This window comes from Myxine glutinosa, chromosome 3 (genome assembly GCF_964187855.1).
Source record: "Myxine glutinosa chromosome 3, kmMyxGlut1.1, whole genome shotgun sequence".
Taxonomy (NCBI): domain Eukaryota; kingdom Metazoa; phylum Chordata; class Myxini; order Myxiniformes; family Myxinidae; genus Myxine; species Myxine glutinosa.
Genome location: NC_136263.1, coordinates 45416994 through 45430378, shown reverse-complemented (window position 1 = coordinate 45430378; position 13385 = coordinate 45416994). Strand labels below are relative to the sequence as shown.

General features: G+C 45.1%; 1 long non-coding RNA gene across 1 annotated transcript in view; it reads right to left on the bottom strand.

Annotated features, from left to right (window-relative positions):
• Nucleotides 1–2265: 2265 nt before the first annotated feature.
• Nucleotides 2266–13385, bottom strand: part of LOC144891115 (uncharacterized) — a 34831-nt gene continuing 23711 nt past the window's right edge. The window contains exon 3 of the long non-coding RNA XR_013622709.1: nucleotides 2266–2781. This is a non-coding gene — a long non-coding RNA (uncharacterized LOC144891115). The remainder of the gene's footprint in view (nucleotides 2782–13385) is intronic.

The following is a 13385-nucleotide window of genomic DNA, read 5'->3' as shown; positions in this document are numbered from 1 at the left end:
TTGTAATTTTGAGCGCGTTAAGCGCGCTTCGGGTCCGATTTCGGGTCCGATCTCCCTCCTCGACACCAATTGTTACTCTAATAGTACAATTGGTGTTCCAAAATTTGGGCCTAACAAATTTAGTCCCAGGTCCGAATCCAACTCCTCGACACCAAATGTTACAGACGCGGCTTTAGATGTTATATTGACCGAGCGGTGGTGTATTTAACCGCGTCCGAACAGTTACTCCCCGATTAGAACCCGATTCCACCCGACGTTGACCAGATCGCCCCACAGATATTCAATCGGGAAACCTCTAAAGCGACCGAAAGAGAATGAAAAAGAAGAAGAAGAAGAATACAGAGGAAGAACAGATTTATTATACACACACAGCAATGGATGGAAGAAGCAGTAACACAGCGAATCGTTAACTTACACTATTCATTTTTACTTAACCCCAAGACAACGAGCAGGACAGGACGTTCACACTTACACAGGGGATAATGCAGGCAGGTAGGGCTTGAGGTGGATTGCTTGAGAGGGAGGCAAAGTCGGGAGGCAGCAGCTCGCAATTCCTCGCGGTTTTGGCGGGAAAACCCTCCGTCGTGTATCCGCTGCGGTAGACGTCACGCGCTGGTTCGGCACACCTGCTCCTCTTCTTGTGGTGGAGCCGTCTCCCTCCTTTCAGCGCGTCTCTCCAAAGCTGGTTTCCTTGCCGAGTACCTCTCCTCTTTGGCTTGGAGCGTTTCGCATCTCACCGCTCCTCTTGGTGCAGCCTCTTTGCTCATCTCCCAGGTCATCTCCCAAGGCCTCTGGTAAAGCAGTCCCTTACAGTCGCTTTTATCACCTCGGGCGAAATCAAGCCGCCGGCTCCGAGGGCACGCCTACCGGGTCGCTTACCGCGGTGCTGATTGGCTGTTAGGGTTGGTTCACTCCTTCTCTCTTATGACGAGGTGGAGACACGCCTTTCTTCTCCGACTCAAAGCACATGGGCAATGGCGGCCTGCGGGATTGAAAACAACTCCCCTTTTGAAAAGAACTTTGGAGAGCGGAGATGTTTGGGGAAATTGGAAGGGCCTACGCTTATTTTGTTTGATACAATGCAAAGTCAATCTAGTGGGAAACACATATTTAGCCTACATAGAATAAGGAAATACACTATTTAATAGATATATCGTGACCTGCGTGTAAGTTTCATGGAATTAACTAGGAGGACGGCTGCGACCATTATTTACATTACGAGGATGTTACCATACTTTTGTAACGTTCACATTGTAACGTTTCCACATTCGTTACACTTCCTCCAAAATTGTTACACTTCTCAAAAACCGTTACACTTCTCAAATTCGTTACACACTTCTCAAAATCGTTACAATATTAATCTGGAGACAGCATATTAATCTGGGGACAGCATATTAATCTGGAGACAACATATTGATCTGGGGACAGCATATTAGTCTGGGGACAGCATATTCATCTGGGGACAGCACATTAATCTGGGGACAGCATATTAATCTGGAAACAGCATATTAATCTGGGGACAGCATATTGATCTGGGGACAGCATATTAATCTGGGGACAGCATATTAATCTGGGGACAGCATATTCATCTGGGGACAGCATATTAATCTGGAGACAGCATATTAATCTGGAGACAGCATATTAATCTGGGGACAGCATATTCATCTGGAGACAGCATATTAATCTGGGGACAGCATATTCATCTGGAGACAGCATATTAATCTGGAGACAGCATATTAATCTGGAGACAGCATATTAATCTGGAGACAGCATATTAATCTGGAGACAGCATATTAATCTGGAGACAGCATATTAATCTGGGGACAGCATATTAATCTGGGGACAGCATATTCATCTGGGGACAGCATATTAATCTGGAGACAGCATATTAATCTGGAGACAGCATATTAATCTGGGGACAGCATATTCATCTGGAGACAGCATATTAATCTGGAGACAGCATATTAATCTGGAGACAGCATATTAATCTGGAGACAGCATATTAATCTGGGGACAGCATATTAATCTGGGGACAGCATATTCATCTGGGGACAGCATATTAATCTGGAGACAGCATATTAATCTGGAGACAGCATATTAATCTGGGGACAGCATATTCATCTGGAGACAGCATATTAATCTGGGGACAGCATATTAATCTGGGGACAGCTTATTAATCTGGAGACAGCATATTGATATGGGGACAGCATATTCATCTGGGGACAGCATATTCATCTGGGGACAGCATATTCATCTGGGGACAGCATATTAATCTGGAGACACCATATTAATCTGGAGACAGCATATTGATCTGGGGACAGCATATTAATCTGGAGACAGCATATTGATCTGGGGACAGCATATTGATCTGGGGACAGCATATTAATCTGGGGACAGCATATTAATCTGGAGACAGCATATTAATCTGGAGACAGCATATTAATCTGGGTCATCATATTTATCCCTAATGTACAACGTTGCAATGTACTCAGTACGATCTGTGAAGGTCATTTTTGACAATAAAAAAAAGCAAAGCTGGAACCCGTTAAGTCGTCTTCTGGCCGTGAATGAGCAGTGACATTGAGCAACTTGTAGCCAAATGTCCAGTGTGTGTAAAGTTTAGACCAGCTAACTGTAAATAACTGCTCATACCACAGGAAGTTACACAAGGATCGTGGCAGAAAGTCGGCGCTGACTGAGATAAGGCGAAGGGTGGATCGATAAGGCTTGATTCATTGGAGATCATTCAACGTCGGCTTTATTCAGGCAGAACAGGACAACCTGCAACAACACAGATGCAAAGCTCAGCACGACACATCATGCAACACATAATAATACAACAAGAAGGAACAACAATTAATGGACATTCTGTTGTTGACAGACCCCCGAAACCGATCGTGATCGCGGAGCGATATATATATTTTGGACTACTTTCCAGGGAGAGAACGACACGGTGGCCGATTACATGACGGTGGACGGTGGCGATTGAAGAAGCTCTCGTCCACGTGCTCATTTGGGACCTTTCTGAACGAAGCCCTACGAGACAAGCTGGTATCCGGACTCCACCCTCAAATGTCTCGGACGTAGACGAACTTATTGTCCAAGGCGGATTTGTCGTTTGAGGAGGCCAGGGTGAAATGTCTGGCGGACGAGATGGCCAGCAAAGCGAACCGAGAGCACATGGGTCAGACATCTTCGGAGGCGACCATGGACTGGGCAGCGGAGGCGAATCGAGTCCAGCAGGGGAAGAGAAGTTTCGTACAAGGTGGGAGGAAAAGGGAAGCACACAATAAGCCGGCGGTCGGAGTCTGGTGCAAATGTTGCGGTCGGACAAATCATCGCACAGAAAACTGCCGACTCAGGAATGTGAACCGTCATTCCTGCGATGAAAAGGGACATATTCCCAAGGTTTGTCCAGGGAACATCAATCAACAGGATCGAAGACAGAAGAAGTTCGGCTTAAAAACTGTAAGTTCCGCCAAGTACGTGGATTTCCACAGCGATCAGGAATCAGATAGGGAACGAGACCATGAAGGATTTGGGTTGTACCGAAACGGTGAAGACTCTCACAATAAGGTTAAACCCATTAAAGTAAAGGTGGCTGTTGGACATTGTGATGTCACCATGGACCTGGATACTGGGGAGTCACACTTCAGGATTTCAGAGACTGTGTATAGAAATAACCTGTCTAAGTATACCTTGATTGATACAAACATAACTCTTCGTAGTTGCACGGGGGAAGTAGTCCCTATATTGGGTTGTGTGAAGGTACCAGTCAAATACCCGGATAACCCAGAGATGTTGGAACTTGTGGTGGTAGAGGGGGCACGTCCATGCCTATTGGGGAGAGATTGGTTGAGTGAAATCAAACTGAATTGGGAAAATATTTTCTCAGTGTCAGACATCTCCAAAACCAAGGTCCCAGAATCAAAGGATTACCCCAGAGTTCAATAGGTTGCTGGATCAGAACGAGGTACTATTCTCGACTCCCGGGGAGGGATAAAAGGATACACAGCGACACTCAAATTAAAGCCGAATGCTAAACCGGTATTCCAGAAAGCGAGGCCAATTCCATACTCCATGGCAGGAAAAGTAGACAAAGAGTATGATCGGCTGATGAAAGCAGAAATACTGAAACCAGCAGCAGTTCGTGATTGGGCGTCACCAGTTGTACATGTTCCCAAACCCAATCAGTGTATCAGAGTTTGTGGTGATCACAAAGCCCTAAACGAGGCCATTGAGGATGATAATTACAAACTTCCAAACACTCAGGACTTGTTTGCCAACATTACACAGAATGGCACAGCCTAAAGTGTTTTCCAAGGTTGATTTGATGGGAGCATTCAATCAGTTATTTCTTTACGAGGATTCCTCTAAATTACTCGTGCTAAACACACAGAAAGGTCTTCTAGCTCCAAAAACACAAAGTTTTGGTGTAAAAACAGAACCATCTCAGTTTCAAGCAACCATGGACAAAATTCTGTTCGGAATAGAAAATGTCCATTGCTATGTGGATGACGTCGTGGTGGCCATGGATACGGTAGATCAGCATGTGAAGGTGTTGGGAAAGGTGTTGCAAGCATTGAAGAAGCACAATGTGCGAATAAATGGTGTAAAATGTCATAGTTTGAAGACACGACTTGACTATCTCGGTCATAGTTTGAGTGCTGAGGGGATTCGTCCATTGCAAAACAAGGTGGAGGTAATTCGAAAAGTGGGAAAACCAACGAATATGTCCGAATGGAAATCCCTGTTTCGGAATGGTCAACTACGATGGAAAATTCATTCCAAATTTGTCCTCAAACCCGACACTTTATCGGGATGGCCGAGTTATTGTACGGATAAGACGTCACAACCGCACGTCACACGGCGAGACGAGCTGTCGGTCGATGACGGATGTTTGTTGTGGGGACGACGGGTTGAAGTTCCCAACCCGTTACAAACGCGTTTGCTCGGTGAACTTCACGAAAGTCACCCCGGTGTTTGTCGGATGAAAGCGTTAGCGAGGTCGTTCGTTTGGTGGCCCCGGCTAGATGGGGACAAATAAGACAGGGTCAGATCATGTAACAAATGCACAGACGCACAATTAGCACCGAAAGTTGTTCCTCTTTTGTTATGGTCTTGGGCTACAGAACCGTGGCAGGGAATTCATGTGGACGATGCAGAGGTCAAGGGTCAAAACTTTCTCGTGGTTGTAGACAGCTAATCTAAATGACGAGAAGTCTTCCCTGTGTCTAGCGCCACAGCGGGGGGTTTGATCGAGGTTCTACGATCCTTATTTGCAAGATACGGGTTGGTCACTCAGGTAGTCTCAGATAATGGACCACAATTCATTGCGGACGAATTTTTTGCTTTTTTGAAATCCAATAGTATTGAACATACTTTATGTCCTCCCTCCCCTCCCTCTTCAAATGGATTGGCCGAAAAGAACGTACACACATATGTTCAAGAAATCAGATAATTCATGGTCGATACAACACAGGGTAGTAAAAGTACTCCTGAATTACAGGAACACACCGCACACTACATCTGGGATAACACCCGCAGAACTGTTCCTGAAACGCACTCCCAGAACTCGACTTTCGTTCATCAAACCATGTCCACAAGGAAAAGTCTAAAAGAGGCAGAGGGCTTCAAACTTCCAACACGACGGATTACACCGGACGTTCGTCAACATGACATGTATCAGCCGGTACGTGTTAGATATTTAAGGGGAGGAAAGGAGAAGTGGCTACCTGGTACCGTCGTATCCATTAAGGGTCCTAATACGCACCTGTTTAGGATACCGGGAAATAACCGCCGATTTGTACACGCAGATCATTTGATCGCAGATGACCCTCGAGAGCAAACACCAAATCCGGTAGAGAGAGCTTACCTACCGGAGGTGGTACCAAGACTAGACGTCCCATCGATTAGTCTTCCTGTTCGTTTAAAACCTCCAGAGAAGTTGGTAAATCCAATACCAGAACCAGGAGATGACAAAACTGGTGTATATGAGAAACCGGTAGTTTCATCCTCACCAGTCGGCAGTGAGGGTGCAACCATGACACCAACAACCGTCAGAAGGTCCACGAGAGTGATTAAACCTCCATCCCGGTTAGACCTGTCGTTCTTCAACTCGAATGGCACAACAGTGGGGTTTGGGGATTTCTTTGGGAGTAAAATAATTATCATGCTTTAAGTAAATTTTGTGTTGTTCTAAAAAGAAAAGAAAACAAGTACAGATACATTCAAAGTACACCGCCCCCATGCCAAGTAATTAAATATCCTACAGCGCGGCATTGCCAGCTCATAGAGGCTGCATTGGGAGGGAGAGGTGAACAATCATTGATTGATTAATTGCATAATTAAAATCAAAAAAAGATTGTCATAAAATATTTTCTTAATCAATTGGCTGATAGCATAACTAAACCACTCGTGCTTCATCCGAAGATGTATCTTTTAGAAATGTAATTAAATAAGTCATTAATAAAAAAATTAAATAATGAATTGATTAAGCAATAAATAATTAATCGATTAAATGATTAATCAATGAATTAAAAATATCCTTTATAGCCAAATCACTTGGTCACTGTCATGTCCAAATAACAGCTTCCTAGCTCAAAAGATGCCTGAGATATTGCCCAGGTGAGAAAATAAATAAATAAATGATTAATAATGAAAATGAATAAATAAATAATCATTAAAAAAATTAAATGGTTAATCAATTGGCTAATAGAATACATAAACCACCACCATTTAATCCGAATCTGTAACTTTAAAATAATTAATTAATTAAGTCATTAATCCAGTGGTTCCCAACCTTTTCTATCCCCCACACCCCTAGGAAATATTTGATTAATGTTCGCACCCCCTACAAAAGTAATATCACATTTGAAGATGAAGAAGTCAAATTTTTGAACCACAAATTGAACCACATACAATACTGTGGGTGAACAAATTGAACTCAAAAAATAAGATTTTAACTCAGTGCATGAAATGCAAATATAAATTGAGCAATTAGATTCTAATTTATTCAGAAAAAAAATGAAACAGTAAAATCAATCCCAATTGTGAACATAAAATTCAATGACTTCTTTCTTCCTGCTTGTCTTTCATGATTTTGTCAAAACGTGGAACTTTCTTGCTGACTGCGATCCGCAGGTCATTCATGCCTGGGGATTCAGGCGATTCCGAGATTTTGTCTTGATTGACAAAAGAGAACTGAATCCAGATTCACACAAGTATATCGTTGCAAATGGAACGAGGACACGGAGTGCTTTTCCACCAAGTCTTGGGAACATGTCCAGTGCTGCACACCAAAACTCCTCCAAAGTCTTGCTTTCAAATTGCATTTCAAGAGCTCAATTTGTCCGCAAATCAATAAGATCTTCCTTCAGTTCTTCATCATTTGACATTTTCTCCATATTGTAGGAATATGGATTCATGATCCATTCTTCTGAAATCTTCAGGTCTCCAGCAGCAAAATATCCATCAAACGATTCTGACAGCATTTCCAAATGAGCCACAATTTCTTCACGCACAGCAGGAGTTATGGATCCAGCATCACCAACCATCTCTTCAAGTGAAGGAAAATTTGAGAGATTGCCTCTTTCCATCCTTTGACGCCAAAGACGTAACTTTTCTTTGAAGGCGTTCAACTTTTCACAAGCCTTCAATATGTTTATCCGTTTTCCTTGAAGAGAAACACTCAGGTCATTCATACGAGTGAAAATGTCAGCTAGTAAGCCAGCATTTGGGCGAATTGCTGTGATTCCAATGCCCCAACCAGATCACATTCACGCTCTTCCAGAAAAACTTTGATTTCTTCCCGCAGTTCAAAGAAGCAGGTTAAATCACAAAATGATTTGAAGATGCGATGGTTCAAAGCTCGCCCACTGATGCAGTTGATGATCTTCACACAAGTATCAAGGACTTTCTTCAAATTTGAAGGCAATGTTTTTTATGCCAAAGCATGCAGATGAAGAAAACAATGGGTAACTTGTAAGTCTGGAATCTCCTTTTTCATCAATGCAGAAAAGCCAGATTTATTTCCAAGCATTGCAGGTGCCCCGTCAGTGCACACAGAACCAATGACTTTGATATCTAAATCATGTTTGGCGAAGAAATCTTTGACCAGCTGCATCACATCCTTTGCAGTTGTGCTTGTTTTTAAATCTTCACAAAACAGGAAATCTTCCTTCACAGCACCATCATTGACATACCTCACTAATGTGATGAGTTGACAACAACTGGAGACATCAGTTGTCTCATCCAACTGAATAGGATTTTAAGAGGACTAGCTTTGATATCTGAGATGACTTGGTCCATAATATCTTCACTCAAATCACTGATTCGATTGTGAATGACATTATTTTATAGGGGCACCTGTTCAAATTTTTTTCATGCTTCTTTGCCCAGGATAGTTGTTGCCATTTCCAGTGCACATGGCTTGATGAGATCTTCTGCAATTGTATGGGGCTTCTTGGATTTGGCCACTGCATATGCCACTTGGTATGAAGCAAGAAGTAGTGGTTTTTCAACAGAAACGAAACCCAACTTTGGAAGAGTTCCGACAAAATCAAAACGAGCTCTTTTGATTTTCACTGACCCAACATCATGTCCTTCAGCATCAGTTCCGCCATGCTTGTTCTTGAAGTGCTCTTGAAGCTTGGAGGGTTTCAGATTTGAGTTGGAAAACACAATGCTACAAAGAGTGCACTGGGGTTTTTGCAAGCCATCATTTCCCGTTATGCAAGTGAAACCAAAGCGCACATAGTCATCATTCCATTTCCTTCTTTTTGACATGATGAAGGGTTAATCTGCAAAACAGAAAGAAAAAAATATGAGCTAATATGGAACAATTATAAAAAATATGTAAAAAGTATACAATGGTGTATACAGGTTACAAAAAGTTGCTACACGATAAGAGTTTGTTTGTGCTGAAAAAAGACAAAAAAATGAATAACGTATACGGAGTGGAATATGTTTGACGTTTGGTTTGAGACGTTTGCAGTGGTGTGTGGTGATTTTTCGTCATGGGGGAAGCAATTTAAGCTACACATAAAAAAAACTAGAACGCCACTCAGTGGAGCACATACTCCCGCCGTGGGTGGCCGCTGCTGAGAGCTATCTTCCAAAAACAACAACAACAACAACAACATGCATTTTAAGGCCATTTTCCCTGCTAGAGCAGGGGTTAGCCTTGTGGTCCCCATGACAATCTTCTCCATTTTGCCCTATTTTCTGCATCTCTCCTTGTTAACCCCCTTGCCCGCATTTCTTCTTCCACCATCTTTAGCCAAGTCTTTCTCGGTCTTCCCCGTCCTCTACTTCCTTCTACATTCATTTCCATCACTCATCTCAACCAGTCACTTTCATCCTCCCTCAACACATGACCAAACCATCTCAACCTGTTCCTCTTCACAGCATCAATCACAGACTCTATTCCCATCATCTTTCGCAATTCATCCTTTGTCTTCCTCTCTCTCAACGATACTCCGCACATCCACCGAACCATTCGCATTTCCACCCTTTCCAACCTTCGTTGCTGCTCTACATTCTTTACCCATGTCTCGCTCCAATAAATCATAACACTTCTCACACATGCAGCATACACCTTTCCCTTCAGCTTCAATGACACTCCCCTCCTCGTCGGCACGCCACTCAGTTCCCGAAACATCGTCCATGCACATCTCACTCGAGCAACCATTGCCGAGTCTGATCCACCTTCTCCATTCAGCATGTCTCCGAGGTAGCAAAATGTTTTCACACCTTCCAGCTTCATGCCGTCTCCAAGATCCAACTCAACATTTCCTCCATCTGCAGCTGCCTCTGTGCACACTTTACACTTGAATGTAGCTGCCACACTGGTTAATGACCCTCTCAGACCACTCACTACATTTTTGATGAACCCACTCAGTGTACATTGTACATTGAATGGAGTTCACTCCTACACCCTTCCTGCACACAGCACATGGCCACTTCCCAGTTCTTTCCACCTCACCACATGCTTTACCACTTGCCATCACCTTCGTCTTTCCGATATTCACCTTCAGACCTTTTGTCTCCATACATTCCTTCCACTTGTTCATCTTTTCCTTCAGTCCATCCATACTTTCCGCAATCAACACCAGATCATCTGCATAAAACAACTCCCACGGTAAACCCTCCTTTACGTTCTGAGCCAGCACATCCATCACAGCTACAAATAGTTGTGGACTTCGTACCGATCCCTGATGCACTCCCACCTTCACCTCAAACTCACCACTGTTCCCGTCCTTCGTCCTTACAGCTGTGTGTGCTCTTTTGTACATTGCCATCACCACTCTGATCAACCATTCCTCCACTCCTAACTTCCTCATTGCCCATGGCAATACTTTGCGTGGAACCCTATCGAATGCTTTCTCCAGATCAACAAACCCAAGAAACAACTTCTTCCTCTTCTCCACGTACTTCTCCTGCAACTGCCTCACAATAAAAAGCATGTCTGTCGTTCCTCTTCCTTGCATAAATCCAAACTGCATTTCGTCGTTCTTCACTTTCTTCCTTATCCTCCTCTGCAACACTCTTTCCAATACCTTCATTCCATGCTCCAATAACTTTATCGCTCGGTACGAGCCGCACTCCAGAGGGTCACCTTTCACCTTGTATAGAAGGACGAGGGTACTCATTTCCCAATCCACTGGAATGCGGCCTTCTTTCACCACCAGATTACAGATTTCTGTCATTCTCTTCACACCCCAACTTCCTGCTGCCTTCAACATATCTCCCACAACTCCCGTCGGCCCTCCCGCTTTTCTACTCTTCATTGCTTTTATCACTTCCTCAACTTCCTTCTCAGTTATCTTCTCTGTCGGTCCTAAAACTGGGTTACTCTCCATGTTGCCATCCCATTCATTCTCTGTATTCAGCAGCATTTCCATATATCTTTTCCATCTTCCTTTCATTCCATCCGGGTCCACAACGATTTGTCCCACTTCATCCTTCAAGCAACTCACCCCCATCACATCACACCTCTCTTTCACCATCTGCTTTGCAATCCTGAATACCGCTCTCTGACCCTCTTCCGAATCCAAGCGTTCTCCGAACATTTTCCTTCATGCCTCCTGCACCTTTGCTACCTCTTTCTTTGCAGCCTTCTTGGCTGCTTTATAACTTTCATGCTCTGCTTTTTCTGCTCACGTACCCTTCGCCTACTGCCACTCCTTCAACTTCTTCCGCTTCTCGTCAATCCTCTTTCCAACTTCATCATCCCACCACCATGTTTTTGAGTGCCTCGGTGGTCCTTTTGTCCATCCACATCCCTCACGAATGGCTCCCAACAGACTATCTTGCATTGACATCCAACCACTTTCAAGCTCAACCACATCATCCTCTACCCTACTCATCCTCTCTTTTAATGCCTCCCTTACTGTCACCTCTTTCAACCTCCACACCTTCATTCTCGGTTAGTACGTACTTCACCCGCCGAGCTCTCCTCGCACCTTTCACCCTTATGTCGCAGACAACCAAGTGGTGCTGTGAAACAGCCTCCTCCCCCGGGATCACCTTTGTGTCCCGGTGGTGCCCCCTATCTCGCCTACGCACCATCATGTAATCAACAGTTGTCGTCGACCCACCTGACGTGTATGTAACAAGCTTATTATCCTCTTTCTGGAACTGAGTATTACAAATCAACAAATCAGCTCCATCAGCAAACTCCAAAACCCTTTCACCTTCTCCATTTCTCACACCATATCCGTAACCCCCATGAACTCCCTCAAAACCGTCCATACTCCTTCCCACATGTCCATTTAGGTCTCCTCCTACCACAACAACTTCCTCATCTTTCACGTTTTCCATCAGCTTCTCTATCGCACACCAGAACTTGTCCTTCTGTTCATCGCTCTGACCAACCTGCGGAGCATATCCTGAGATGACGTTCACCAAGAGCTTTACAATCATCATTTTCACCATCATCAACCTATCACTCACTCCAGTCACACTCACCACACTGTCTACAAACTCCTCAGAAAACAGGACACCAACACCATTCATGCCCTCTGGGCACCCTTGCCACACAAACGTGTATTTCTGTCCCTGCCTACCCTTCACAATTCTCACACCACTTCCCTTCCATCTCGTCTCTTGCACACAACATATGTCCACTCTTCTTCTGACCAATACTTCCACCACTTCTCTTGATCTCCCTGTCATTGTCCCTACATTCCATGTCCCAAACCTCAGAAACCGATCTCCACTTCGGGCTGTACCCTGCCCATATGTAGTTGTAATTGTCATGGTTCTCTTTTTGAGGCAATGTTTTTTATGGCCGGATGCCCTTCCTGACACCATCCCTCTTAGTCGCCTCTTACGACACGCAGGGATACGGTGTACCTATTCTAAACCAGGGTACAAACCGGGAAACGTTTAAAACATGGAAATTCTGGTGGGGGGGGGGGGGGGGCGGAGTCAGCACCATACCACGTCGGCCCGGTCAGCACCGCACCACGTCGGCCCGGTCAGCACCACACCACGTCGGCCCCATCAGCACCACAACATGTCGGCCCGGTCAGCACCACACCATGTCGGCCCGGTCAGCACCGCACCACGTCGGCCAGGTCAGCACCACACCACGTCGGCCCGGTCAGCACCACACCACGTCGCCCGGTCGGCCTGGAGCCTGGCACGAAGTCCAAGGACATCAGCACGTCATCCGAAAACAGCTCCGGTTGGTGCGAACCACTCGGTCAATGGCGCGAACCAGGCCCTGACACACCCTTGCTCGCTCGGCCCCAATGAAGGCCTCGCTGGGTGTTCTCCAAACAGGGGCAAAATCGCCCAAGCCGCGCTGGATTTCAGCGGCAGAAGCCTTGCTCGCTCGGCCCCGATGAAGGTCTCGCTGGGTGTTCTCCAAACAGGGACAAAATCGCCCAAGCCACGCTGGATTTCGGCGGCGGAAGCCTTGTTCGCTCGGCCCCGATGAAGGCCTCGCTGGGTGTTCTCCAAATTGGGGCAAAATCGCCCAAACCGTGCTGGATTTCGGCGGCGGAAGCCTTGCTCGCTCGGCCCCGATGAAGGCCTCGCTGGGTGTTCTCCAAACAGGGGCAGAATCGCCCAAGCCGTGCTGGATTTCGGCGGCTGAGCCCTATCTTCCAATGGTAAAAAATCCTTCAAAAAATTCCTGGATCCGGAATAATATCCTGAGCTTCACCAAAAACGAATCATTTCTTCCTTATCCCAAGGGCAATCATCCCACCAACCTTCCTCCAAATGCGTCCAAAACTTTTCCAGATATCTTGTTCACAAACACACACACACGGACGAACATGATCGAATGCATTACTCCTTGGCGGGAGTAATTATATAAATACACTAGACAACCCGTGAACCCGTTGGGTTCCCGTTGTGACAGCGGTTGATGA